The sequence below is a fragment of the Notamacropus eugenii genome, chromosome 6 (genome assembly GCF_028372415.1).
Source record: "Notamacropus eugenii isolate mMacEug1 chromosome 6, mMacEug1.pri_v2, whole genome shotgun sequence".
Lineage (NCBI taxonomy): Eukaryota > Metazoa > Chordata > Mammalia > Diprotodontia > Macropodidae > Notamacropus > Notamacropus eugenii.
The window spans coordinates 94,702,231-94,729,492 of record NC_092877.1 but is presented as its reverse complement, the minus strand read 5'-3'; the positions used below and the strand labels follow the sequence as shown (position 1 = coordinate 94,729,492).

Below are 27,262 nucleotides of genomic sequence, written 5' to 3'. Positions count from 1 at the left end.
AGTCCTAGAGAACTGATAAGGAAATGCCTTTCTCTTCTCCAAAGATCAGATTACAGAGTAAGAGTAAAGAATATGCTGTCATATGCTTTTGCTGAATCCTTTGAGCTTGGTTTAAATGTTTTTCTTTGCTACAAAAAGGATTCTTGTTTGAGGGCAAACTAAAGGCAAATAACTATGGTATTAAAATCAGAGGAAACCAACAAAAGGAGTGGGTAGTATCCCTAACACCTACTAAGCCACCATGGGTGGCTTTCATCCTTGTTCTTTGAGCTTATAGGGAGTACAGGTTGGGATGAATAGTCTCCATCCCTTTGGGGCCTCAGAACCTCATTGGTGTCTGCCTTTAGGTTGCTGAGAGAAAAGAGTGGGACTCCATGTTATGAGACATTATCCTAACCTCTTACCCTCATTTTGATGTTGTATGTGTGACATATCAAAATGTTTTCCTTCCAGTGAGCCATGGGAGACTGACTTTTTTCAGGACCAGAATACTAATTACCGAAAGAGTATTCCCTTTTTTTCCAACTTTGTTTTTTAGGAAATACTACCTGATTCAATCTCCATGAAGGAACTCCCTAACTCATTTTTATATTAATGAAGATTCTTATTTTGTGAAACTTGCTCATTTATCCATCGCAATTATGTGAGAATCTTGGTAATAATGCAAGACTATATTTTATTATCCTAGGAATGAGCCCTGCTAATTAGAGAAAGTTCTGAGTCTGAATAAGAACACCACACATAGTAATTGAAGTTTTATTCATTCCTGAGGTGAACTGCATACCTTCTTGCAAAAGAGAGAACTTTAAAGTCTACCATACAGAAATGGCACACCAGTTAAATCACTGCAGAGGGCACCAGCTGTTTCAAATACAGAGCCCCATTGTTGGACATGTTAGCAGGATCTTTTTTTCTGTTGTTGTTCTTGTCTGCTGGGATCCTCCTGTTCCTGTCTGTTCTGCTTCTCCAATGGGGTGTGCAGTTTATACTGTTGTCAAAGTGCTTTTAAAAGTGAAATAATAGGTTGGTCATGAAAGATGTTCAGGCAATCTGATGAATAGATGCTTTTGACATGGCTCAGTTTCAAGGAACTGTGTGCTTTATTATCAAGAGAAACTAAGTTAATGCAATCAAGGGGAATGCCTCTGTATTCCGTCCATTGCTTCTTCTTCGTGTGAAGAAAACAACTTATAATTATTCTTTTCGCCTGAAAGAATAATCCATAACCTCATAGGTTTGTTGAAATTCATCTTGCCTAATCAAAATACTTCAGAAAACATAAATGTAGATAAGACACTCCAAAAATGATACTTCAGCATTATGATTACTTTATTTAATACATATAAATAGAGATTTTAGGTTATTTGCTGGTTTTGTTCATAAGACTAGTAGATTCAGGATTGAAATGCTGTTGCTAAATTGATGGCAATAGATATATATTCACAAAGTGAGTCATGAAAATTGTCCTCTTCCATTCTCTAAAACCCCAACTACATAAAGCATTGCCAATGGGATAGTTCATGTACAAACTGAAAATTTAAAACTTTTAACTATGAGCAACAAGTAGAGACTGTGGAATAGCCTATAATTCAGTTTCTGGTAGAAAATTACAGAGGTTATGAAAGTATTCATTGTAATATAATCTGTTACTTGGGGTATAATTACCTGCCTTAGCCATTTAATTGTAAAATTATAGCCTGATTTTTATACCTATGGTCAACATTTTAAAAAATAGATTTTATGACAGCTAGGTTAGAGCTGTGATGTGATTATCTGAAAAATGGATTGACATTGAAAATGTTTTTCATGATCTATCAGTCAAATAAAATATTTATTAAATCTATGACTTACAAGTCACTGATCTGGACTTTTTATTAAGCGCCTATTATTATGTGCTCAGCATTTAGAAGAGGTGTAAGAATTGGAATATGCAGTACATTATTTGAAGTAAGGACTCGGATGTTTGTTGAATGAACCAATTTTACCATTTGTATGGGGAGACAGAACTACATTACCTGAAACAGAGAGCAGTAAATAATCATTGACATTTCCCTAGTGCTTTGAAGTTTGCAAAGCAAATCACATGAATTATCTTATTTGAGCTGCCATCACCTCACAAGATAGTTACTACAGCTATTGTCTGTTTTACAGGTGAGGACCTTTGTAGAGAAGAGAAATGAAGTGTCTTCTTCATGGTCACTCAGCCAGGAAGTGTTTGAGACAGGATTCAAACTCAGGTCTTCCTGACTTTAGGTTCAGCACTCTATCCATTTTAGCAGTGTACTTTTAGCCAAGTTCCACGATGGTGACAGAATCATAGAAATTTAGAGTTGGAGTTAAACATAGATTGTTGCTGTTGTTCAGTTGTTTTTAGTCTTGTTTGACTTTTTGTGACCCTGTTTGGGGCTTTCTTGGCAAAGATCCTAGAGTGGTTTGCCTATTCTTTCTCCAGCTCATTTTACAGATGAGGAAACTGAGGCAAACAGGGTTGTTACTTGCCCAGCACCAGATATGAACTCATGAAGAGAAGTCTTTCTGATTCCAATCCCAATGCTCTCTAGTTAACTTCAGGAATTTTTCAGAAGAAGAAAGAGAGGTAAGGGAGAAAAAAGAGTTCAAGTGACTTGTTCAAGACCACACAGACAATAAATGTCAGAGTTGGAATTCAAACTGAAGTCCTTTTGCTCTAAATCTAATGAACTTCTGCTATGCTACATCATTTTCATTCATGGTGAAGCATCATGGCCAAGAAGTAAGTACTCCTAAGATTTAGAAAGGGGAAGAAATATGCCTGAATGTCCTTCATGTCCTAACAGTTGGAATTAGGTACAAAATCAAAAGGCAATGTCTCTAGGTGTGTCTACTATAGTATGTGAATAGCTGAGGTACTTCAGGAATATTATTAGTAACTTTACTTTTCTTTGCTGAATTTGTCCAGTTTTGTGACAGCTGAGTATATTAACATTTTTAAGTCAAGAGTTCTTAACCTTTCCTTTCCCTGTGTTATGGAATCTTTTAGCAGTTAAATTAAAAGCCTTTGGACTCCTCAGAATAGTGGTTGTAAATGATAAAATAAAATACATAGGATTGCAAAGGAAGTTAAATATATTGAAATAGTTATAAAAACATATGTTATATATATTACATTTTCATAACATCAGTTTTGCTGAAAATATTTTAAAGTAGTATTTTCAGACAGTCAAATGCACAGATTTGTGCACAAATGTAATTATCTTCAGCATGGCAACTTCTTTTTTCAGAATTCCTTCCACCAATGTGAAATGTAACCTCTCTATGACTTAGTAGGTAAGGCCCAGTGGATTTTCTGGGACTTGTAAAGGTTAAGCAATTCAGCCAAGATCAGATGTCTCTGACCTTAGATGGATTTGACCACAGGGAAGATTTCAAGTCAGATTTTTTTGACACTAAATACAAAGCTGCTATCCATTTACACTATGCTATTTCTATACTTTTTAGAATAATATAAACATTGAACTTCTCCATTTAATCTTGCCAATTTTTAAATATAAAAGTCACTTTAAATATATATCTCCTTGTATACAATGTAATTTTGAATCAATTTAACAAACATTAAACTAAAAGTTACTTCAAACATACAATATATTTTTATTCAATATTTTTATTCAATTTTTTATTGAAAATTTTGAATTTTTATTTGAATTTGAATATTTTATTCAATTCAACAAACATTTATTAAACACCTACTATGTGAAGTTACTGTGCAAAGAGTTGGGTTTACCAAAACAAAAAATTCTCTTTGCCCTCAGAGAACTTTCCTAAGATCTAAGGTTGTAAGAGACCTCAGAGACCATATATTCGAACCCCTCTCATTTTATAGAGGAGGCAACTGAGGTCTAGGGGATTAAGGGACTTTTTCAAGGTCACTTAGGGTAATCTTTTCAGATGCAGGATTTGAACCCAAGTCCTCAGGTTCTAGGACCAGTGTTGTTTCTGTTATGGCACGGCTTTCACTGAAGTTTAGGCCATTTCAGATTATGCATCTTCACTTTTCACCATAGAATAATATCTACCCTTGCAATGTTTCCTGACTCCTATGTTACCATTTCAAAGTATCTACTCAATTCTTGTATTTTCATCAGAATTGATTAGAAATTATCTTTCATTAAAGGTCCTTCCCTCCCCATAGGATTATATTTAGTTTTGCCAAATGGGTTATTTTTTATTGTAATCCTTTATCTTTTGTCTTTTTGGTCCTGTTCAACGCAAATTCTCCTCTCTGATAAAGTGGAAGCTGCTGAGTCTTGTGGGACTCAGACTATGATTCCATAGTACTTGAATCCTTTTTTGGTGGGGAATGGGGATGAAGGGAATGCTTATAGTGTTGTTGTTTTTTTTAACCTAGAAACTGACTTTTAGCTATAATGGAGCTCTTTTATTTCATTTCCTATTTCTTTCCAGAATGAGCAGTGGATTCTTTTTATCATCATTTTACCCCTGATCCTAAAAAATCAAAGAAGGTTTCATTTACAATTTATAGATATAAGTATTTTTCAAGTACTCAACATTTTCAGTTATTTATTATTCACTTGATCATGAATTGCAGATAATCTCATGACTTCTAGATTATCTTTCCTTGACCTGTTTTCTAGGTCAGTTGTTTTGATAGTACATACCTTAAATTTTCTTCTATTTTTTTCCATCTTTTAGTTTCTGTTTTATTTTTTCTTGTCTCATGGAATCATTTTTTTCTTTTTGGCCCATTCTAATTTTCAATGAGTCCAGATACTGAGTAAAATTTACCACCCTCTGTTCTAAGCTATTATTTCTCTTTATCGTTATTTTATCACTAGCTGTCATTTCATTCAACATTACAATTTGTTTCTCTTGCTTCATGCCTTCCAAGTAGTCTTGTAGTCCTTAAGGCCAAGACACTATGTTCTCTGAGACTTGTTGTGAAGTTACTGTCTGCTTCTGGGTTTACCTCTTAGGTTTCTGACAATCCATAATATTTCTTCTTCGTAAACAACAGAATGTTGAAATGCAGCAATGTTGTATGGGAGAAAACATGTAGCATCTCTTTGATTCTCTCCCCAGAGACTGAGTCCATTGAATGTAGAGAGAGAAATTTGCTCTGTCCTCTCCCCACAACACATACTCACAGTGCAAAGATATCACTCTGGGAAGCAAGAACTGGGGGAGCCATTTTAGAGAGGGAATTTTGCCTGGTATGATAAGTCCAACTAAAAAGTTTCTCAATGGATGGTGAAGGTCCCTCAATGTTCCTTTTATAATCATCACTTCTCCTTTTTCTAATTTTCAGTCTCTCCCTCTCTACTGGCTTATATTTTATTCATTGTCTGCTGTGTAAAATATATACAAGTCTCTCTCACTATCTCCTCAAGCTATGATCCTATATCCCTTCTCCCTTTCATAACCAAACAGTGGCTCCACTGACTCCCTTCTCACTTTTCTCATTCCCACCATGTGCCTCCTTCACTCTTCCTCATATGTGGCCAAATGGAAGTCAGAAAACTATGCTGACTGAATCCACTGCAGTTTTACATTAATTACTCTCAACTGGGTACTCATTGTAGCAAAGAAATGCTTCTTCTCCTCTTTGAGGGAACAGCCACTTTCCACAGTGGCTGTTCAAACCTTCTCATATCCATGTAAAAGCCTTCTTTAATACCCCATCTTCCCACCCTCCTAGCTCAGGACTTTGCCTCATACTTCTGGAGACCATTTAGCAATAGTTCCTGATTCTTTTCTCTTCATCTCACATCACTCAGGCATCTTCCTCCACAATTTTCCCCTTTACTCTTGACTCTAGTGAAGTCTCTAGTGGCCTTGCTAAGGTCAAACCCTCTATATGCACCCTTGATCAATTTTGTCTCCTGGATACTCTCTCCTTTCGAGATTTTCATGACACTTTTTTCTCCTGGTTTCCCTTTTATCTATCTGACCTCTTCTCAGGCTTTTCTGCTGGAACTTCAACTATGTGATCCCCATTAACTATGAGTGCCCTGCCACCCCCAAGTCTCTGTTTTAGGCCTGTTTTTCTTTTCCATCTAGACCATCTTATTTGGTGGTCTCATTGGTTTTCATGAGGTCAGTTACTATCTCTATGCAAATGACTTCTATATTGACACATGTAGACCCAATACCTCTCCAAAGTTCTATTCCCACATCATGAATGGCTTTTTAAACATCTTGAACTGGATGTCTCATAGATATCTCAAACCTGACAATCCAAAACAGAACTTAGTCATTATCTTTAAGTCAACCCACCCCTTATTACAGTCAAGGTTACTACCATCCTCCTGGTCACTCAGTTCCTGGATATCAACCATTACTCCTCACTCTCTTTCATCCTATATTCATTCCATTCCCAGATCTTGCCTTTTCTATCCTCACGTTGCTAGTCCCCTCACACAGCCACCACCCTAGTTCAAGAATTCATCACTTGTCATCTCAACTCTTGCAATATTCCAAGACCACCTCCATGTCAATCCATCCTCTGCTCATCTGCACAAGTCATGTTCCTGAAGCATAGTTACAACCATGTCATTCACTTATACAATAAACTTCAGTGGCTCCCTATTACTACCATGATCAAATATAAAATTTTTGCTACAACTTTAAAGCTCTTTTCAACCCAGGTCCTTTCTAATATCCCAATCTTCTTAGACTTTACTAGCCTCTACATTCAGTAATCCAGGTATATCCCACATTACCAACTATCTGTTTGGTATTTCAAACTGTATGTCCCATAACCATCTCAAACTTAACCCATCTAAAATAGACCTTGTTGCTAGCTCTCTAACAAACTTCCCCATTTCTATCAAGGGTACAACTTAATACTTCCATTCAGGTCTCACTTTCACCTTGTATAGCCAGTCAGTTTTCCAGGTTTGTCCAAAGCATCTCTCTTTTAAAAATACTATTAATACAAAACATCTCTTGCATCACACAGCTATCACTCTAATTGAGGCCCTCATCCCCTCTATTGAGATTATTGTAATAGCTACCCAACTGGTCTTCCTGCTGGAGGCTTCTCCCCTTGACAGCCCATCCTCCACATTACTTCCAAAGGGATATTCCCAAAGTAGAGGTCCAACCATGTCACTCCACCTGTTCAATAAACTCCATTGCCTCCCTATTACTTCTAGGATCAAATGTAAACTGTGTTTGTATTTTGTATTCAAAGCCCTATACAACTTGGCTCCAGCTTGTCTACCAGGTTTATTATATGTCATTCCCCTCGAAACAATCCTCCTTGTTATTCCCCAAACTCAGAACTTCACCTCCCATCACCATGCCTTTGATCAAACTCTTCCCTGTATCTGGAACACACTCCTATCTTATCTCTGCATCTTAGAATGCCTAATGCCCTTTAAGCCTCAGCTCATGTGCCATCTCCTATGAGAAACATTTCTGATTCCATCTCTGTTAATGTTCTTTCCCTCCTTCATTTATAGATATAGTTATCTGTTTGCATGTTTCACCCCTCAAGGAAAATGTAAGTTCCTTGAGGGAAGAGACAGTTATTCATTCTGTCTTTGTATTTCCAGTACCTAAGGAAGCACTTGACATAGTATGTGTTTAATAAATACTTATTGAACAGGCCAAGTGCTATATTCAGTACATGCAAGATTTTAATGATAAAGATAATAATAACAAAAACAAAAGCTGAGTGTTTATATGACATTTTAAGATTTGCAGGCTGCTTTACAAATATCTCATTTTATCCTCAAAACAATCCTGAGAGATCAGAGCCATTAGATTCCCCACTTTAGAGCTGAGGAAGCTAGAGCAGAAGGAAGTTAACTGACTTGCCCAGAGTGGCACAGCTGAGTATCTTGAGGTAGGATTTAAACTGAGGTCTTCCTATATTCAAGTCCGTCATTCTATCCACTTCAACACCTACTTGCCTACATTGTATTAATCCCCTTAGCACTGAGGCTCTTCAACTGGCCAGCCAATCTGCAGATGAAGAACACAAGGCACAGGACTATTAAATGATTCATCACACATTATACATGAATTTATTGTGAATTTTAATATTCATTGAGTACCTTCCCTCACCACTACCACCAAAAAAATGTCACAGCTGAAAAGTAAGGTAGAGCTCAAATTTTTATCATCAACTCACTAGGCGTAATGGGAACTGGTTTCTAGGAGAGCCCTCAAGCTAAAGACTCTTAGATGAGAACTTGACAAAGAGTCATTTCCATGTTGTGGTTGCTATGGCAGTCGAAGAGGGAACAGAAATAGTAATAGCAGGACAGTGAGTCTAGGATCCTCACGTGATCAGGGTCATGGGCTACTTCTATCATTCTGCTGTTCTGTTGTTGCTCAGTCTTTTCAGTCATGTCCAACTTCTCTTCACCCTATTTGGGGTTTTCTTGGCAATGATATTAGAGTGGTTTGCCATTTCCTTCTCTAGCTCATTTTACAGATGAGGAAAGTGAGGCAAACAGGGGTAAGTGGTTTACCCAGGATCACACAGCTATGAGTGTCTGAGGCCAGAATTGAACTCAGGAAGATATTTTCCTGATTCCAAGCCTGGCACTGTGTCTGCTATGCCACCTAGCTGCCCATTCTCTGTTGTTCAGGGGGACACTATTCTTTTCACCTTCAGAGATAGAGTGTATGGGTACAGGTGTAAGTCCAACCTGTCTATGAGCCAAGATGGTTTTATCTTTGCCCCTTTTACTACCATCCTCTTAGAAAGATGTTTCAGAAAGAATTCCTGCAATGGGAGAAAACAGATAAGGATCTGAATAGTGATTACATATCTATTAGCTATATAAAAGGTAAAAAAAAATGGATTGGCATTGGAAGGACCTGAACAGAGTCAGCTCTGGAATATATCACCATCAAGGTGGGATGGATTTAGAACCCCAGAAGTTTAGTTCTTGACCATGTTTTTTCACTGTCTCTCCCCCAGCCTTGGTTTTCTCTCTCTCCTCATCACCGTCTCCTGCTTTGTCTGGCTTCCTTCGAGTCAGTTAAAATTTCACCTTTTGCAACAAGCCTATCCCCGTCCTCTTTAATGCTAGTATCTCTTCCCTGAGATTATCTCCAATTTGTCCTGTGTATAACTTGATTATACATAGTTCTCTGCATGTTCTCTCTACCATTAGGGCAGCTAGGTGGCACAGTGGACACAGCACCAGGCCTGGAGTCAGGAACACTGGAGTTCAAATCCTCAGATGTTTACAGCTTTGTGACCTTGCACAAGTCACTTTAACCCTATTTGTCTTGGTTTCCTCCTCTGTAAAATAAGCTGGAGGAGAAAATGGCAAACCACTCCAGTATTTTTACTAAGAAAATCTCAAAGGCTGTCATAAAGAGTCAGGCACAACTGAAACGACTGAACAACAACTGTGTTCTCCTTGGGAGCAGTGACTTTTTTAACCTTTCTTTTTATCTCCACAACTTAGCACAGTACTTGGCACATAGTAAGTACTTAATATATGTTTGTTGGCTTAGAGTCCTTGAATTAATTTTTTTTGTTATATTTTGATAACTATTTCAATATAATTAATTTCTTTTTGTTTATTTTTATGTATTTAAAAAGATATATTCTGAGATGGGGCCATTGGCTTCACCAGGCTTCTAAGGAGGTTCATGACACAAAAAGATTTATGAATCTTTGCTCTAAAAGTTCCCCGCTAACAAAATCTCCCTCTAAGGTTTGTCAGTACATAAGAACACTAGTAGAGCCTGGTTTTGGAGGGGATGATCCCAGAAAGGAAAAATGGTTTTGTTAGAAATAGCCACATATCTACCTTTTTTAAAAATTAGCCTTGACATCAGTTATGCCTAAAACCTCTGGATGGAGGACACATCCGTAAGTCTGCTGACAAAATTACTAAGTAAGACATGACAAGGAAATTCTTTTTGTAACAAATAATAAATAATATCTTTAATGAGTTATTTTTAACTCTTGGCTACTCATTGTCATGTGTTTCATCCTTGCCCCATACATGTTTATTTCTGTTTTCCATTGGCAAGAGTTCTAAATGCAGATTGTAAAGTTGCTTGTGCTGTTTCTCAGGGACAGCTGTCCTTGCCCTACATGGTTCTCAGTGACGTGATCTTGTAAAAGGGCAGCAGTCCCAAGATCAGTGGGCTCCTCCTGGCACTACAGTATCCATCAAACACAGGTAGGTGTAGCTCTCAATGATAGAGATCACAAGATATAGATAAATTAGGAGGCAGTTCCTTGAATGACTGTGGCATATATATATATATGTACATATATATGTATATTGTGTGTATATGTATATATACACAAATTTATGTATGTATGTATATATATTTATGTATCTCACTACTGAACAGGTTGTTGTGTTCGTCCTTCATTTTCTAAGAAGACCATGACATCAGAGAAATGATGACATGAATTGCACTTAACTTTGTTTTGAGTGAGGGAGGGCTGTGTAGGTCACCAGCCTCAGTTTCTCCTCCTGAGCCATCTGGGTCCAGTGACCAGATATTCATCAGGATGACTGGAGATGGCCCAGGATGCAATGGGAGACCTTGGCCTTTTCAGCTATTCACTTTAGTTATTCACTTAGAGGGAGGTAATGCCCATTGAGTGAAGAGACCTCTTTAAGAAGTAGTGAGGGAGTAATCCCTTTAATGAGCAAAAGAAAAAAAATAACTAAATCAAGCTGGGAGGGAAAGAGAAACTGTTACTATTGATAATCACTGTAAGTCAGACATTAAGTGGAACTTGGGCAGAGACCTATTGTTATCCAGTCTATGGGCTTCAGAGTGCACTGAGTTAAGGTGTAGGAAGAAAGGAAGGAAGGAAGGAAGGAAGAGGGAGGGAATGGTTGCCCCAGTCACAGCAGAAAGAAACATCGGTAGCTTCTTGGGAAAATATCATTGTGACCATCAGGGGCACTACTCCCTAGGGAAGAAATAGCTAAAGACTAAATTCCATATCCCTTTTTTATCCATTCTCAGCCACAAAGACAGTAATGAAATGGCAAAAGTGACAGTCTCTCACTGGGAATTCTATGAAATGGGAAGGAGGTAGGACCAAACCACTCCAATGCATATTAAGTCTTGCCCTCTTTCCCAACCTCTGTCCAAGCTTCATCACAATATTGAACTTTCACGTAAGAGGTTATTGTAGACACTAGTACAAATAAATGAATAGATGATAAAATGACTAATGAGCTACCTTTAAGCAAATGTAACAGGGTACTTCAGTGTACCAAATATATTCCATGAACTTCAAAGGGTTAATGTAACTTCCTAAAAGACCTCTTGATATAACATTCCAACAAAGTAAATTTAACACTCTTAGTGCCCTCTTAGGATCTCAATGTTTTAGGTAAACTTTTTTCTTTTACATCTGAGGTTGACCATTTGATGAAGATGATTAATGAATAAACAGAACCTTAAGAAGCAGTCCCAAAAAGGTAGGTCTATTATTAATATCACAAGTTGTATTAAACTCTGCAGAGATAAGAAGTATCATTTTAATTTCAGATGTTCATTTGTTTTTTTTTTTTGTTTTTTTAAATTTATTTTTATTTTACTTCATTTTTTAATTTTTTTAAATTAATTTATTTAACTTTTAAAATTCATTTTCACAAAATTTTGGGTTCCAAATTTTCTCCCCATTTGTCTGCTCCCCCCACCCCAAAACACCGAGCATTCTAATTGCCCCTATCACCAATCTGCCCTCTCTTCTATCATCCCTCCCTTCCCTTGTCCCCATCTTCTCTTTTGTCCTGTAGGGCCAGATAACTTTCTATACCCCTTTACCTGTATTTCTTATTTCCTAGTAGCAAGAACAGTACTCGACAGTTGTTCCTGTGCTCTGTGTGCGTGTGTGTGTGTGTGTGTGTGTGTGTGTGTGTATGTAACCCCACCCACTACCCAGATACTGAAAAGTTTCAAGAGTTACAAATATTGTCTTTCCATGTAGGAATGTATACTGTTCAACTTTAGTAAGTCCCTTATGATTTCTACTTGCTGTTTACCTTTTCATACTTCTCTTGAGTCTTGTGTTTGAAAGTCAAATTTTCTTTTCAGCTCTGGTCTTTTCATGAAGAATGCTTGAAAGTCCTCTATTTCATTGGAAGAGCATTTTTTCCCCTAAAGTATTATACTCAGTTTTGCTGGGTAGGTGATTCTTGGTTTTAGTCCTAGTTCCTTTGACTTCTGGAATATCCTATTCCATGCCCTTTGATCCCTTAATGTAGAAGTTGCTAGATCTTGTGTTATCCTGATTGTATGTCCATAATACTTGAATTGTCTCTTTCTAGCTGCTTGTAATATTTTATCCTTGACCTGGGAACTCTGGAATTTGGCCACAATATTCCTAGGAGTTTCTTTTTTTGGATCTCTTTCAGGAGGTGATCAGTGGATTCTTTCAATATTTATTTTGCTACCTGGTTCTAGAATATCAGGGCGGTTTTCCTTGATAATTTCATGAAAGATGATGTCTAGGCTCCTTTTTTGATCATGGCTTTCAGGTAGTCCCAAAGTTTTTAAATTGTCTCTCCTGGATCTATGTTCCAGGTCAGTTGCTTTTCCAATGAGATATTTCACATTATCTTCCATTTTTTCATTCTTTTGGTTCTGTTTTGTGATTTCTTGGTTTCTCATAAAGTCATTAGCCTCCATCTGTTCCATCTAATTTTTAAAGGACTATTTTCTTCAGTGAGCTTTTGAACCTCCTTTTCCATTTGGTTAATTCTGCTTTTTAAAGCATTCTTCTCCTCATTGGCTTTTTGAACCTCTTTTGCCAATTGAGTAAGCCTATTTTTCAAGGTGTTATTTTCTTCAGCATTTTTTTGGGTCTCCTTTAGCAAGGTATTGACCTGTTTTTCATGCTTATCTTTCATCTCTCTTATTTCTCTTCCCAGTTTTTCCTCCACCTCTCTTACTAAATTTTCAAAATCATTTTTGAGCTCTTCCATGGCCTGAGCCCATGGTATATTTATTTTGGATGTGTGGGATACAGAAGCCTTGACTTCTGTGTCTTTCCCTGATGGTAAACATTGTTCTTCCTCATCAGAAAGGAAGGGAGGAATTATCCGTTCATCAAGAAAGTAACCTTCTATAGTCTTATTTTTTTTCCCTTTTCTGGACATTATCCCAGCCAGTGACTTGACTTCTGAGTTTTCTTTCCACACCCACCACGCCTCCAGATCCGCCCAGCCAGAGCTTGGGGTCTGAGATTCAAATGCTGCTTCCCAGCCTCAGGGCTTTGGGTGGGGGCGGGGCTGCTATTCAGTGTGAGATTAAGTTCAGGTGCTCAGGTGGGGGCAGGGCTGCCTCACAGTTCTCAGTTCCCTCAGGGGGTTTATGTGGAGACTTTCAACAATGTATCCAAGCTCCGGCCTGCTTGGGGAGCCCCTGTCCACTGCCGCCCCCACTGCTGCCTCCTGAGGGGGCCTGAGTTATGGGGACACCCCACTCCCCTCTCGACCAGCCAAAGAGACCCTCTCACTGATCCTTGTCACCTGTGGGTGGAGGGACCTGCGTGGCTGCTGGAGATTCTGTCCCTGAAGCCTGCTTGGATCTGCTCCTCTTGGTGCTGAGCGGCCAAGGCAGGGCTGGGCTCTGCTCCGGGTCCGGTATGCGATGGACCTTTTGCGTCAGGTTTTCAGGGCTCTCTGGAACAGAAATCTCATCTGCTCTGTTGTTCTGTGGCTTCTGCTGCCCCAGAATTTGTTGGGAGTTCTTCTTTTCAGATATTTTATGGGCTGTGAGTTCAGAGCTAGCGTATGTGTGTCTTTCTATTCCGCCATCTTGGCTCCTCCTCCTTCATTTGTTTTTATAAACCGTATATCTTTACGATCTCCCAGACATTCTAATGAATCCATCAGAAGGTTATACTGTGGCATGATGAATAGAGGGCTGGCCTCCTTGACATGAAGACCTGAGTCAAGTTCAGCCATTGACACTCAGGCTATGTGAGCCTAGGCAATTCATAAACTTCTCAGTACCTTAGGCAACTCTCAGAGATTATACATTATTCAGCAAATGATGATTTTCATTAATGAAGGAGTGTCCTCAAGGGAGTTCCTTACCCCAGTGAAACTCTAGGTCTGGCCCAAACAGAAACAAAGATTTCATTGTGAGAGGTAGTATTATATGGTGGATAGAGCCCTAGGCAGAGAGTTAAGAGACACGAGGGTTGGAATGCCAATTTTGACGTATGACATATGCTAGTTGCTTGATCTCCCTGAGATTCAGTTTCCTTATCTATAAAACCTGTACATACCTTATAGGGTTGTGAGAATTAAATGAGATAGTATATACTAACATGCTCTGCAAACCTTAAAATACTTTCTATTATTTTGCGTATTTGGGAACTATATTTTCCAATGTCATATTTCCATAAGATAATGTATATCCAGTATAATGCCAATGTTTAACTTATATATCACATAATATGAGGAATTATCTTCTTAAAGAATTTTAAAATGTGGTTTTCCTAGAACAGAACTGATGATATCTGCATACATATATGTGTATATATTTATATTTGAGATTCATCATAATTAGGCCAAAGTTTAAAATTTTTAATTAATTTTAATCCTCTACCCTGCGATTAGTTAGGTAAAATGACTTAGTCTTTTAAGTAGTGGTCCTCAATTATTTAGACTCTTTGGAGATTCAATTTCAAATTTTGTTCATATTAACTCATCTCCCCTTCTTAGGAGAGAATTAGAGTGAATGTCCTGTAGTTTCAATGAGGGAAATTTTTTAAGGATAAGTATTTTTTGCTCCATGAAGGTGTTAAAAATTACCATTAAAAAAGTCCAGTTTTACCCTCAGAATATTAATTAAGTCACTTGAAGGAAGGAAAAATGATAGTGCAGGTTTATTTTTTCTACTCAGTCTGTCTGAAACAATCTGCTATTTATGATAAGAAGGCATTTTCCCTGTGTCAGATCCTTCCCAGAGGAAGGTACACTATTAATTTAACACTGATAGGCAGAACTGACAAGAGAGGGAAGGGATGCCAGTAATGTAGAAGGGGGTCTCAGACTCAATCATGTTGTATATATTTTGATCTTTCTCAGTAGCATTGATTTTTTTTTTGTAATTATTTTTGACATCCATTATAGAATCTTTGAATTTCAAAAAAAATAATGATGCTATTAACAACAACTGCTAGATTTTATAAAGTTCTTTGAGGTTTGTGAAATACTTTATACATATCATCTCTTTGATCTTCTCAACAAGTCTAGGAAGTAGATGACATCTCCATTTTACAGATGGGGAAACTGAGACTGAGAGAGATTTAAAATACTTGCCCAACGTCACGTAGCTAGTAAATGTCTGAGTGAGTATTCAAACTCAAGTCTTCCTGACTCCAAGTCCATTGGTCTAGCTTCTATATGAAATTCTGCTGAGATTGACCAACATGGACTTTATTCAACTAAAAAAGACACATACTAATTATATATTAGAACAAATTATAACTGTACTATAACTATTAACAAAAATATTTTATGTTCAGTGCATGTAGTTATGCATGATGGCTCTCAAACTTGTACCCTGAATTGAGGATTTCTGAGTGTTTCCAACTCTGGATATTCATTCTGCACTTTGACAATAATGACAGTGCTGTCTCATCTTGTTACATTTATCTCCTGCTGCCTTTCCTGGCCTCCTTCAAATCCTGGTTAAAATTCCACCTTCTTCAAGAAGTCTTTCCTGATCCCCTTCAAAACATCTCCTACTGTACGAATTGGTAAACATTTAATAAGCCCCTACTATGTACCAGGCACCATGTAAGCACTGGGAATACAAAGAAGAAAAAGAAAGGCAGTCTGCCATCAAAAGCTTACAATTTAATGGGGGTGAAGACTGCACAAAAGGAAGATGATTGCTGATTATCACCACTTTATCCTCAATATGTCTTGTTGTTTATCTCCCCCTTAGACTATGATCTCCTCTGTTAGACTGTAAGCTCCTTGAGAATGGGCTGTCTTCATTTCTTCGAATCCCCAGTCCTTAGTACAGTGTGCATAGTAGGTTCTTAATAAATGTTTATTGACAGTGCAGAGTTGCATCATTCCTGAATTGATTTTAAAATGTAACTTTTTATGAATACATTGCAATCTGGGAATTTGGAGGTACAATTTAATTTTTATTATCATAAAACACATATTCTAAAGTAGTTATTCCTTAATTTTGTTGTATTCAGTCTTTTCAGCTGTACCCTACTCTTCATGACCCCGTTTGGAATTTTCTTGGCAGACACTGGAGTGGTCTGCCATTTTCTTCTCCAGCTCATTTAACACAGGGGGAAACTGAGGAAAACAGGGTTAAGTGTCTTGCGCAGGAGCACACACCTAAATAAGTGCCTAAGGACAGATTTGAACTCAGGAAGAATTTTCATGACTCCAGGCCCCATGCTCTATTCACTCTGCCACCTATTCTTTAAATACAAAATTGTTCTCATCTGCCCATTTCACCAGAGGACATCTTCACATGCTTGAGGTAAACACTCCCCTAACTCACCAATGGGTTTGAAAACCCTTGGTTACCCTCAACCTCGTTTGGTTCATCTGCCCAAAAGGTTTACTAGGGTGTGGCCGCTGGGCATGCTGCAGCTTTTAATGTTTAAGCAGCCTTTCAAGGATCCCACTGCTCATCTCCTGGTGTGAGGAAGAGGGCTAGAAAAGGTGCCCTAAACTTTATCTGCTTACCCAACCCTGGCCTGATTACCATGACAGTCAGGGAATCCCACTATGGGGTCAAAACACAAAAAAATGTACAAAATGTGTGAAAACATCTGCAAAGATGATTCCACTCACCATCGGCAAATGGAATGTGCGCACGCTAATAGACAACACAAAAATCCAGTAGACCTGAAAGGAGAACTGCTCTTGTTGCAAGCAAACGCAACAGGTATCACATCCAAATAACAGCCCAAAGTGAAACAAGGTTGACAAATGAAGGCCGGCTTACTGAAGTTGGAGCTGGATACACCTTTTTCTGAAGTAGGCGCAGTGAAGGGGAGCATCATGAAGCTGGCGTGGGTTTTATAATCAAAACTAATCTAATCAGTAAGCTGGTATGCCTGCCAAAAGGAGTGAACAACAAAAATCACATGACAATGTGATTGCCACTCACAGGAAAGTGCCATGCTACCATCATCAGTGCCTATGCTCCCACCATGACAAACCCTGATGAAGTCAAAGAAAAATTTTATGAAGACCTAGAGACTCTTATTGTCAATGTGATAAAAGAGGACAAGCTTATAATTCTGGGTGACTTTAGTGCTAGAGTAGGTTCAGACTACCAGACCTGGCAGGGAGTCCTAGGGAAGAATGGAGTTGGAAACAGCAATAGTAATGGTCATTTATTGCTGAAGACTTGTGCATCACATGACCTTCTCATTACCAACACTGTCTTCCATTTACCTAAATACAATAAAACTTCATGGATGCAGCCTCACAGCAAACATTGGCATCTAATAGACTATGTGATTGTAAGGAAAAGAGACAGACAAGATGTGAGAGTGACAAAAGCAATGTGTGGTGCAGAGTGCTGGACTGATCATAGACTTATCCTTTCCAAGCTAAATATTGGCATTCATTAAAAGTGCCTCCCCCCAAGGCAAAATGACTACCAGAAGAATTAATGTCAACGAATTAGAGCTCTTCTTTGAGCATGAACAGTTTGTTGCTTACTTGGAGGGAAATTGAGCCAACACACAGTTGGCAACAGTGGAGCAGAAAAGGAGTGGGTAGCTTTCAGAGATTCGGTGTACAGCAATGCATTTGCTCATCTGAGTCAGAACACTCACAAACACCAAGACTGGTTTGATGAAAACGATGAGGAAATTCAGAAGCTGCTAAATGAAAAACGAGAACTCCACAAAATTTACCAGCAGGATAATTCATCCACCTCTAAGAAGGCAGCATTTAATTCCATCCAAAGCAAAGTACAAGCAAAACTTAGAGACATGCAGGATTTCTGGCTCAGTAAGAAGGCAGATGAAATTCAGTTTTATGCTGATAGTAATAATCCAAAGCACTCTTATGATTCGCTTAAAGATATTTATGGACCAAAAACCTATGGTGCATCACAACTACTCAGTGCTGATGGAGCCACATTGATTAGTGATAAGGACATGATCCTAGAGAGATGGGCTGAACACTTCCACAGTGTTCTCAACAGACCATCATCAATCAATGCTGAAACCATTGAATGTTTACCTCAGATTGAAGTTGATCCCTCCTTAGCTGAACTTCCAACTGAAGAAGAGGTTTTGAGGGCCATTAGGCTCCTTTCATGTAGCAAAGCACCTGGTGCTGATTCTATCTCACCTGAGATTTACAAGGTATGGGGACCATTGCTCATACAAAAGCTGACTGAAATTTTCCAGGTTATATGGCAAGAGGTTATCCCCCAGGAGTTCAAGGATGCCTCCATTTTCCATCTCTATAAGCATAAAGGGAATAGATTGTCCTGCAACAATCACAGGCGGATCTCTCTCTTACTCATTGCTGACAAAGTTCTTGCTAGAGTCCTTCTTAATAGGCTGATCCTTCACCTGGAAGATGGACAACTCTAGAAGAAATGCCAGGAGCAGAATAGAGGTCTGTACACAATGTTTGTAGATCTGACCAAGGCCTTTGACACTGTTAGTCATGAGGACTTGTGGAAAATTGTGTCAAAATTTGGTGTTCTGGAGAAGTTCATCAATATTGTATGTCATGATGGCATGTTTCCTGGGTTCTGGATAATGGACAATGCTCTCTTGCCTTCCCAGTCACCAATGGAGTGAAACAGGGCTGTGTGCTTGCTCCCATACTTTTTAGCATGATGTTTTCAGCCATGTTGACAAATGCTTTCAATGAGAATGAGCCTGGCATCAAGGTCAACTACTGTACTGATGGCAAGTTCTTCAATTTGAAAAGGCTACAAGCCAAGACCAAAGTAGAGGGAGTGTTGGTGCATGATTTTCTGTTTGCTGATGATTGTGCACTCAATGCAGCCTCTGAAGCTGAGATGCAACAAAGTATGGATCAATTCTCTGCTGCCTGTGCTAATTTTTGCCTAATAATTAACACCAAGAAAACACACAGGTGCTCCATCAGCCACCACCACACCATCCTTACATGGAACCATCAGTTACAACAAATGGAGAAGTTTTGAATACTGTGAATAAGTTCATTTACCTTGGTAGTGTACTTTCTGGGGATGTACACACTGACAACGAGGTTGATGCATGCGGTGCCAGAGCTAGCTCAGTGTTGGGGAGGTTCTGAAGAAAAGTTTGGAAGAAAAGAGGTATTAGACTGACTACTAAACTGAAGGTCTACAGAGCAGTTGTGCTTACTTCATTGTTATGTGCTTTTGAAACATTTTGACAGTCTACCAGTGCCATGCCAAGAAACTGAATCACTTCCATTTGAACTGTCTTAGGAAGATTCTGGAGATCACCTGGCAGGATAAGGTACCAGACACTGAAGTCCTTGCTCGAGCTGAACTGTCAAGTATTCAAACTCTGCTTCAGAGAGTGCAACTCCGATGGACTGATCACATTGTTCAAATGCAAAATATACACTTGCCAAAAAGACTATTTTATGGAGAACTCATATGGGGCAGGCGATCACATGGTGGTCAGAAGAAGTGATACAAGGACACTCAAGGTCTCTCTCAATAACTTTGGATTTGACTGTGCAACATGGGAGACACTGGCATAGGACTGCTCAGCATGGTGTGCCCACATCAGAAAGGGTGCTGTGCTCTTTGAGCAAAGCAGAATTGAGACAGCACAAAGTAAATGCAGGATGCACATATTTGGAATATCCACCCCAAATATTCACACAGACTATCTGTGCTCAACCTGTGGCAGAGCATTCCGAGCTTGTATTGGTCTGAGCAGTCACAGTTGGACACACTGAAATTTCACTTTATCATGGTGATGTCATTTTGGTCCTCTTTGAAGACAAAGGATAATAACTAATCAACCAATTACAAAATAGTAAATTCTACGCATATGTTTACCAAAGATACAATTTTAAAGATATTTCTAACTACATTTCTCTTTTCAAATAAGTAAGATCTCAAGTCAAAACTTTATAAATTCAACATTTTAGTGAAAAACAAAAATCAGATGCATTTTGAAAAAAATTAATTCTAAATAATATTATATGAGTTTTGCAATTTGTAAAAGGTTGCAATTTGCAAGTGTAGCACATGCTCTGGAGCTACTCTCTCAATCAACATTCATATTGGCAGATTGGATTCCCAGATGTTAACTACTACATCTCCTCTCTGGTGTCTAGGAGACACTGAAAAGTTGGGGTAGGGTTACTATAGCTCGTGAGCCTCTACTTGTGTGTTTTTTCTCTATTATCAATTACTATCAGTTAATCAGCCAGACTTAATTAGCTCTTAAGGATATTCATTAAAGTACTGTTGCAAGAACAGTTGGAACATCCCCCCACTAGTCAGTAACACATTCTCCTACAAGTACATTTGCCACAAGTACTCACATCTCCTGGAAGTCCTTTTCCTGGAGTCATCATGATGTTCCCCTTAGGAGTCATAATAGTTCTTCTGGGTTCCTTGTAGAATACTGAAGCTGCCTTTCCTCAGTTTGTCTAATGTCTTCACCTCCTATTAGTTATTGCTATTGGCTGTACCAAGGATGTTATTAGGATGCTAATGTTCAGAGGTCCAAAATCTTCTGGACCTTTCAAAGTTCACAAGGTCGTCTTTTGGTCACGGGTGAGGAGAGAGGAAGAGACCAAGATTCATAGGCTCTTATTCAGGTGATCCCTCCCAAGAGCTCGGTTGGGCTGGCTCCCAACTCTTCTTCTGCTAGACACTCAAATCTTAGTTTCTGAACTGGCTTGCTATTTTATGGAAAGTCAATGACCAAACTGCTTTAGATGATACAAGTATACCTCCTTCAGCATGATTCTATTTCAAATGACTGTCAGGAACTTCTCCGATCTAGTTAGTCTCCTACCCTGGATTGATTCTTACCAGGTTAAGGTTGATTCCATAGAACTATCTAGACCTTGTTGACACCTTTGATTTATTGATTGAATTGAGAGAAGTCTGAGGGACTCTCAGTATGTTCACAAGCACTTATTACGTTCTTATTACGTTTCAGGCACTGTACTAAGTGCTGGGCATACAAATGAAAACATACAAACAAACAGACAATACCAGTCCTTACCATGAAGGAATTCATATTCTAATGGAATTCAGATAACTGTATAAAGATGTATATTGGTTGGTTGGTTGTTGTCCTTTCTCAGAGATGACCAAAATGACATCACTACATTAGAGTCAACTTACATAACCAGAATGATCAGACTGATTGGACCAATATGAGCTTGGAATGCTCTACCACAGGTTGGGCACAAATAGTCCATGTGAACATTTGGGGTAGATTCTCTAAATCTGTGCATTTCTCTTGAATTCTTAAATACTTAAATTCTGCTTTGCAGAGGGCATGTCATGTTGAGCAGTCCTGTGCCAGTGTCTCCTAGTAGAGTAGTGTAGAGTTTGAATGCTTGGCAATTTAGTTCAAGAAAAGACCTCAGAGTTGGTATCTTATCCTGCCAGATGATTCTCAGAATTTTCCCAAGACAATTCAAATGGAAGTGATCCAGTTTTCTGGCATGGTGCTGGTAGACTGTCCATGTTTCACAAGCATACAACAATGAGGTCAGTACAACAGCTCTGCAGACCTTCAGTTTGATAATCAGTCTGATACCTCTTTTCTCCCACACTTTCCTTTGGACCCTCCCAGTGACCTAGATCTGGCAATGCATGCATCAACCTCATTATCAATGTATATATCCCTGGAAAACATAGTACCAAGGTAAATGAACTTATGCACAGCATTCAGAACTTCTGCATTTACTGTTAACTAATGGTTTCACATATGGATGGTGTAGTGTCAGTTGATAGAGCACTTGTGTTTTCTTGGTCTTAACTGTTAGGTCAAAATGAGCATGAGCAGAGAGACCTATACTTTGTTGCATCTCAACATCAGGGGCTGAATTGAGTGCGCAATCATCTGCAAACAGAAAATCATGCACCAACACTCCCTCCACTTTGATCTTGTTTTGTAGCCTTTTCAAGTTGAAGAATTTACCATCAGTGCGGTAGGTGACCTTGATACCATGTTCATCCTCATTGAAGGCATTTGACAACATGACTGAAAACATCATGCTAAAAAGAAAAGATGTATATCCTGTGTAAATAAAAGATAATACACCTCACATGATGTTTCATTTTGCTGAAATATGAATATTATATAATTGATTTTTTTTAGATATACTGTCTAACAATTTAAGAGAGGGCAAATTTAGGTGGTTTTTTTTTTTTTTTGTACATCAATATAATTTCCCTGTAAAGATTTTTAGCCAATCTATGGTAGTATGTGGATTTCCCATTCTCTTTCTTGTTTTTCTGTTCCTTCTTCTCTTTCCTCTTTTCCCTTTGTGCTTGGGGACCAGAACAAAATTTTTAACCCAAGCCAAAACCTCCCTTTGGAACACTACTAGTAAGATACATGCATAGTTCTAGAAATGTTCTTTCATCCTTTTGTAACCAATGACATGTATTTGAAAGACTACTGAGTAAAGTTTGGGGATTCAGGCCCTCAGCTATGAAACAGTCAAGTTATTTGACTCCTAAGAGAATTGAACCTGAGATATTGTTCTTAAATGCACCACAGCTTGCCTGACTTAACAAGTCCCAGATGAATGTGAATTCAAAGAAAATCATTATCAAAAAGTAAAACTGTTGCCTTTCTCCTTCTATCCCTACAAAAAAAAATGAGTACATTGCAGCCATTATGAAGCAAATATTCCCTAGAGGCCCAGTTCAATCCTGAATCTTCTGAGATGCAGAAAGTCCTTAGGTCATAAAGGTGCCTGAATGTAGTTCTCCCAATTAACTTCTGTAGCACCTTAGACATTCTCTGAAGCAGATGTGGCATTCTGTTTGGGACTGTATCTATACTTTGCCCCTCTGTGCCCAGTCTGACCTGTAGACTAGACGATTTGGACTAGATGAGACACAACTGGTTCCAGACCAGTTCTGTTACCTGGGACTGGATTGTATCCAATGTGGCCTTGGGGAATAGAGGAAAGAGAAAAATGAAGGAGAGAATGAAATTATGTTCACTAGATAAACTCACAGTTTTAAAGTAAAATAATAAATTGTGTTCCTTATTTTAAATCCTAGTATGTTGACTTTAAAAAAAAATTTATTTCCCTTTTGGGATTTGAGGTAACTATGTCCTTTTAAGTAGAGTTAGGTATTTAACAAATCAGTTCTTGTGTCACTCTTCAAACTGGCCAGCAAGGGGAGTTAGAGGAACAGTTAGAGTTGTTTTTAGAAGTTCTGATATACACTTACCTGTTTAGTAGCCAAAATACCTTTTGTACCATCCTTTCTGTGAGATACTATTAAGACTTTACCTTGTGTACTAGATTGGCTTGCCTTTCTTTTGCCACTTATATGTGTTCTTGGTGAAAAAGTAATAGTTGGAGTCCAAGATAGAAATGCTACTAAAATTTCTACCATGGTTGATGTTATGGGACACTAAAAATTGGGTGGATCTTCCCATGACTGTGACACGCAAAAAATAACTGTTGCAACATGAGGAAGTTCAAGTAGATTTAATGTTGTCAGCATCCAGCTGGCCTTAGAGGGTAGATGAACTTTATGAAGAACAAAGGCTACTATCCAGTGAGCTGATGGGCTTAAGGAAGTTGTTTTCAAGACTCAGGGAGCTTAAGGAGATTCTGAGAGACCAGCTAGTGAGCTAGAACAGGATTTTCTGCAACAGTTGGTAGGGGCTTCACTTAAAATCGGAAGGTTTAGTTTAATTCTTTAGTGTAGTCAAAGCCTGCCAGCTATAAGCTGGCATCTCCTGCTTTGCTGTAGATTCCAAAATGGGAAAACCAGGTATAATCTGTCTTTCATTACAAAAGCATCTAGGCAAATAGAGACCCAGGCTCAATTCTGAGGGTTTATTTGTCAGCAATTAATACTCAACCTCGCATGCCTTAAACTGGGAAAAATTATTTTAGAAATAGAAACAGTTGATCCTGGAGAGACTATGAGAAGACAGATGCGCTCGTATACTGTGGTCTATGTAAAGTGGTCTAACTGTTCTGAAAAACAATTTGGAATTGTGTGAGAAAAATCACTAAGCTGTTCGTATGCTTTTGCCCATAGATGTCATTACTGTGTGTGTGTATATACACATGTATATTATATATGTGTGTAAGTATATATGTACATACATACAAAGTTATAAATGTATACACACATATTTATGTGTATATACACACACACAGCAAGGATATAAATGTCAGGAATAAAGGCCCTGTATAACAAAATAAACATAGAACCACTTTGTAGTAATTAAAAAATTACTGATTAAATGATTACTCATAAATAAATAAGTGATTGAACAAATTGTGATATGTTAATTAATGGAATATTATTGATGTATAAGAAATGGTGAATATAAGGAATTCAGAGAAAAATAAGATCTGTACAAAGTGAAAGAGCCAAGAAAGCATGACCAAGAGAACAATTTATACAATGACTAACTGTAGTCAAACAAGGATAATAGTCACGAATAAGTTTAGCCCTAGAAAACCAATAATGGAACATGCCTCCTTTCCTTATTTGTTATCAGACATGGTCAATGTGCTGACTGATTTTGATGAAATTTTTGTGATTATTTTGTTACAAAGAAGGATTCAATTCAGTTCAAAGCGTGATTAAAGGGAATGACGATATTGTGAAAACAAAGGCAACAATGCAACATTTAAAAAATAATTAATATTTTCTGTGGTTTGTGTTGTAGTCACATACAGTCCATTTAACAACTTCTGAATTAAGCTCCTTCCCTGTTTAAATAAAAGATAGTTTAAATTACTTTTAAAATAAAGTAATATTAAAGTAAAATAAAATAAAATAAAATACTTTATTCAAAGTAAGAAGACACAAAATGGAATTCGGTCCCAGATTTTGTAGAAAAGAATAAAACTCAGAACACTAATAGGTGAAGTCCTTATAAGTAGACAGAATTGGAGAGGTTTGGTAAAGACAGTTATCTGCATCTTGTCTCAGCATCATTCCCACTTGACTCCAGTTTTCACATAGTCTGCAATTACTTAACTATGGTCCTGATTGCTTTTACTGGCTGTTGTAGACAGAATGCTGCTGGTCACCCATTATCTGCTTATCTCAGGCACTATTCACTTCTCTTCAGCAGTAGGCACTGTCCACTGCCTCTGGTTCATCCTCTTGCTAACTAATATGACCTTTTCTATATATCTCTCAAGGCTCCATGTGCCTGGATTCCTTCTTGCTCTGGGTAGTTTCCATTCTCCTCAAATCAGCAATGATTACCTGAGCTCAAGTCTTCATGGAAAGTGAGTCCTTGCTCTTCTCCAAACAACTCTTACTGAATAGGTGCAGGGTACCATGGAAAAGTGATCCCTTTCCCTTTTGGATATAACCACTACGTACAATCCTAAAATTATTCATCTCTTAATTGGACCATGGATAAGCAATCTTTCAGAAGTAGTTTTTACTAATGGCTTTAATTCCATCCTCTCCAGTCACTTCTAAGAGTTTGTACTTTTGATCATTTCTTCTCTCTCTCATTTTCCACCTCTCTATTTTAATTGACTGCCTTTAAAAAAATACATAATTTTACTGTCCTCTCAAATCAGCTTTCTATATGTCTTTTACCTTTCATAGCAGAACTCTCAGGAAAAAAAAAAAACTATTTATACCCATGGCTTCCAATTCCTCTCCTCCTACTCACTTCTCAAATCTGTGCAATCTGGCTGTTAATTCCACAATTCTACCCAAACTGTTTTGTTAGCAAAGATCTCTTTATTGCAAAAGCCAACTCTTTCCCCCTCACTCTTTATCCTTCTTCATCTCTGTAGCATTTGAATTGTTGACTATCCCTTCCAATCACTCCCTTCTCCTTGGATTTTCATGACACTGCTCTGTCATGATTTTCTTCCTGCTTTTTTGACCAATCTTTCTTAGTCTCCTATACTAGATTATCATTGATGATGTAGTAAGAGTAACATTCTAGGCCTTATTCCAAGAAGTTAGGCTAATTTTTTCTTGAAAGGTAACAAAACTGTACCCAAACCTTGTTTGGCTTAGGAGGCTAAGGCTACTTCCTGGTAGCCTCTAGATGTATTGATGTGGCATAAAAAAGCCAACCAACATAAAATTCAAGTCCTTTAGACTTGGCACATATCCCAAGACTGGGCAAATCATCACAACCCTACCCTGCTGACCAGATATATTTCCATGTTATGTTATGGGAAGTAAACCTTCTTTTATGAACTCTTGAATTGACCTACAAGAGCCTCATTTTATTCCAGCACTAAATTTGGACTAACAAGAGACTGACTTTACTCAGACCCACCTCTAACAAACATTCTTTCCGCTATGATTTTGTCTGTGCCCTCAGGCTGTGTCCTAAACCCACTTCTCTTTTCTTGACATATTCTCTCAGTGATATGCTCATTGACCATGAGTTCAGTTCCTATCTGTATGCAAATATTCCCAAATCTCTTTCTGTATGTACGTATGTGTGTGTGTGTATACGTATGTATGCATGTATACAGCAGTGTTCCCTCTTTTTAATGCCAGTCCTACATGGTAGATATTTCCACCTGGTTGTTCCAAAAATATTTCAAACTAAACATGTCAGAAACAGAATTTATCATCTTTCCCTTGACTTGCTGCCACCCCTCATTAAAAGTTCTCAATTTCTATTGATAGTACCACCACTCATTCTTCTAGTCATCTTGGTTTGTAATCTAAGAGTCATCTTCAAATCTTCCCTCTTACTCACCCCACCCACATCAAATTAATCACCAAGTCTTATTGATTCCGTGTCCTCACCACGTCTCTTATGCATTCCCTTCCCTCTACTCATACCACTAGCACTTTGGCTTAAGCCCGCATCACCTCTTGCTTGGATGATTGCAATAGTTTCCTAATTGGTCTTCTAGTATCCTCTCTCTCCCCTCCCTAATCCATCCTCCTTGCAGTTGCCAAAAAGATATTCCTAAAGCACAAGTCTCATCACATCATTCCCCTTCCCATTACTTTACTGGATTCCCCATTGCCTTTCAGATAAAATGTATTCTTGTGTTTGGCATTTAATGCCCTTCACAGTCTGGCCCCAGTCTATCTTTCCAAGCTCATTACATGTTACTTCCTCAAGCCAACCTGGCCTTCTTGTTGT

The 27,262-nt window shown here is 38.2% G+C and overlaps 1 long non-coding RNA gene across 1 annotated transcript in view; it reads right to left on the bottom strand.

The window, feature by feature from the left end:
* Window positions 1-742: 742 nt before the first annotated feature.
* Window positions 743-27,262, bottom strand: part of LOC140511457 (uncharacterized) — a 46,488-nt gene continuing 19,968 nt past the window's right edge. The window contains exons 1-2 of the long non-coding RNA XR_011969562.1: window positions 19,164-27,262; window positions 743-1,002 (exon numbers count right to left, since the gene is read on the bottom strand). The exon at window positions 19,164-27,262 is cut by the window's right edge and continues 19,968 nt beyond it. This is a non-coding gene — a long non-coding RNA (uncharacterized lncRNA). The remainder of the gene's footprint in view (window positions 1,003-19,163) is intronic.